Source organism: Haliaeetus leucocephalus, unplaced genomic scaffold (genome assembly GCF_000737465.1).
Source record: "Haliaeetus leucocephalus isolate CR32 unplaced genomic scaffold, Haliaeetus_leucocephalus-4.0 Scaffold315, whole genome shotgun sequence".
In the NCBI taxonomy this organism is placed as follows: domain Eukaryota; kingdom Metazoa; phylum Chordata; class Aves; order Accipitriformes; family Accipitridae; genus Haliaeetus; species Haliaeetus leucocephalus.
Window position 1 is genome coordinate 63,265 of NW_010972751.1, and position 2,789 is coordinate 66,053.

Sequence of the window (2,789 nt, forward strand, 5' to 3'; positions counted from 1 at the left end):
GAACCCAGGGCCTCTTACATGCAAAGCAAGTGCTCTCCCGCTGAGCTACATCCCCTCTGCATGGGCAGGGGTGGGGGTCTGGGCAGCTCTCCTCTCCCCCCACCACCGCCGCACTGCCCACTGCTCAGCCTGCTCTGCCCCAGGGCCCCAAATACAGACTGTCAGGGGCTGCACTCCACCATCCCCATTGCTGCTTCTGAGAGTCTGTATCCTGGCCTTGGGGACATGCCCACCCCCCCACGCCTCTGCCCATCCCTGCTGCACCAGGCACTGTTGCCCTCCCACCACCCTGGCCCTGGTCCCACCACGGGCTGGGGTCACTCATAGCAGCTGAGGGCAATGGGTGCGCAAAAGGAGGGCTCGTCCGGGAGTTGAACCCGGGACCTCTCGCACCCGAAGCGAGAATCATACCCCTAGACCAACGAGCCGGGGCACTGCATGGTGGCAAGAAGTCCCTTATTGAGCTCCAGCGCTCAGGGAACTGGTTGGAGTGGGATGGGACCTGAGGAAGCTTTTTTTGGCCCCGATGTGTGTTCACACCTGGGAGGTCCCCCTTGTTCTCCCCTGGCTCCAGGGCTGGCACCTGGACATGGCCATGGGCTGTAGTTGCCCTGGCTCCCAAAGCCATGGGGCCAAGAGGACCAGCGGGCAGCAGGACCCCCAGGTGGAGAGAGCTCCTAGGCAAGGGGATGTAGCTCAGCGGGAGAGCGCTTGCTTCGCATGTAAGAGGCCCTGGGTTCAATCCCCAGCATCTCCAGCTTTTGCTTCCTCAAACCCACTTCCTCCACGGGGCAGTGGTGATAAACTCTACTTCTGCCTCTGGAAGGCATTCCCAAAGGTGTGCCCGCACCCTGCACCATGTACATGGTGGCAGTGGGCCCCTGGAAGCCCCTTCCCAACCCAGGAGGGGACGAGCCCAGGCCATGGCTGAGCCATGCCTCTTTGCCCACAGGGCAGCAGGCAGCACCTCAGTCCTGGCAGTGGCGGGACTGTCCCAGCAGAGGGGACGTGGCTGAGCTGGGGAGGCCGCCTGTCCCCCCTGCGCAGGGCAGCATCCCCCTGTGCATGCCCTGTCCTCGCAGGGGTTGTGCCCAGCGGTGGGTGCCCAAAAGGAGGGCTCGTCCGGGAGTTAAACCCAGCCCACCAGTGCCTAGTGCCCTCCTCTTCCTCTCCAGCCATCAGCTCCCATGGGATGGGGCTGCCCTGGCCCCCAACCCCATCCAGCCATGGGTAAAATTCTCTCGCTGTGAGCAGGATTCGAACCTGCGCAGGGAAACCCTATTGGATTTCAAGTCCAACGCCTTCACCCCTCGGCCATCACAGCCTGTGGCTTCCCCCTGTGGGGCAGGGACACCCCTGGTTTGCCCTGGGGTCTGCCTCTGGGGAGAAAATGCCTGCTAGCCTGCTGTGGGGCCATCTGCACAGTCCCAGTACCCTTTGGCAGCCACAGTACCCACACATGCTGGGGTTGGGAAAAGGGAATATCCAAGGGTATTCACCGATGGCTGGGAAAAAAATCCAGGTACAGCCGAGAGCCTGGCCACAGGGCAGGCACCAAAGGGAAGCGTCCTCCAGCGATGCCCTGGGAGACAATGGGTTTCAGAGGCAAAAGGACATGGAGATGCTGGGGGTTGAACCCAGGGCCTCTTACATGCAAAGCAAGCGCTCTCCCGCTGAGCTACATCCCCCCTATGTGGGCAGGGGTGGGGGCCTGGGCAGCTCTCCTCACCCCCCACCACTGCCCCACTGCCCACCGCTCAGCCTGCTCTGACCCCAAACACAGACCCTCGGGGCATGCACTGCCAGATTTTGGGGGTCCATCCTGCCCACGGGGACGCACTCAGCCAGGACGTGGCACCAATCCCTCTGTGCTGGGCACCGCTGCCCTCATCCTACCCTGGTTATGCCACGGTCCCACCCGAGGGAGGCAGGTGCCCAAAAGGAGGGCTCGTCCGGGAGTTGAACCCGGGACCTCTCGCACCCAAAGCAAGAATCATACCCCTAGACCAACGAGCCGGGGTGCTACACCCCAATGCACCCCCCCAGCCTCTGCACCCCACGATTTTGGGTGTTGTTGAGAGTGGCTGATACTGCCTTTTGCCCCTGGCACAGCCTGGAGCCCACAAATCTATCTCACTGTGCCCAGGATGAGGGGCCAGTGTTTGGAGGTGGTCACAACACACAACTACCCTGGCCGCAGTGGCCGTGGGGGCAGTGGGACCATGGGGGTCAGCAGGGACCCCTGGGCACAGCCCTGCCCATGCAGAGGGGATGTAGCTCAGCGGGAGAGCGCTTGCTTTGCATGTAAGAGGCCCTGGGTTCAACCCCCAGCATCTCCATGTCCTTTTGCCTCCCCAGACCCCCTCTCTGCCAGCTGTGGGGCTGCAAGGCCCCCCCAGAAAAGCCCTGGGGCTGCCAGCAGGCACAGCTGGCCCAGGACTCGGGGGGGACAGCAGTGATGCGTGGTGGGCACAGTGGTGTCTGCAACCCACACCAGGACCCCCAAGAGAGGGAGCTGCCCTGCCCAGCCCAATGCTGTGGTGTCTGTCAGGGGGAACAAGCAACGAAAGCCAACAGCTGGCTCCAAATGAGCTCTGTATCACCCAGACAAAGCAGGGCAGGCTTTGCCCAAGGAGAGGATTCCTCAGGGGGTTGGACCCAGGTCCTCTCCCATCTGAAGGTGGAACAGTACCCCAAGCCTGTGTTGGGCTCCCCAGCCCTCCCCCTTTACCCCACAGCCATGGGCTCAGTGTGGGTCCCAGCTGGCCCACTGGTAAAAGCATCTACAG

General features: G+C 62.7%; 6 non-coding genes across 6 annotated transcripts; 2 read left to right on the forward strand and 4 right to left on the reverse strand.

The window, feature by feature from the left end:
• Positions 1 to 356: 356 nt before the first annotated feature.
• TRNAP-CGG lies at positions 357 to 428 on the reverse strand. The gene has a single exon. It is a non-coding gene; the product is annotated as a tRNA-Pro (tRNA).
• Positions 429 to 685: 257 nt separating this feature from the next.
• Positions 686 to 757, forward strand: TRNAA-CGC. The gene has a single exon. It is a non-coding gene; the product is annotated as a tRNA-Ala (tRNA).
• Positions 758 to 1,242: 485 nt separating this feature from the next.
• On the reverse strand, positions 1,243 to 1,324 carry TRNAS-UGA. Its single transcript has one exon. It is a non-coding gene; the product is annotated as a tRNA-Ser (tRNA).
• Positions 1,325 to 1,616: 292 nt separating this feature from the next.
• Positions 1,617 to 1,688, reverse strand: TRNAA-UGC. The gene has a single exon. It is a non-coding gene; the product is annotated as a tRNA-Ala (tRNA).
• Positions 1,689 to 1,944: 256 nt separating this feature from the next.
• TRNAP-UGG lies at positions 1,945 to 2,016 on the reverse strand. The gene has a single exon. It is a non-coding gene; the product is annotated as a tRNA-Pro (tRNA).
• A 251-nt stretch (positions 2,017 to 2,267) lies between these two features.
• On the forward strand, positions 2,268 to 2,339 carry TRNAA-UGC. The gene has a single exon. It is a non-coding gene; the product is annotated as a tRNA-Ala (tRNA).
• The last annotated feature ends 450 nt before the right edge of the window (positions 2,340 to 2,789 follow it).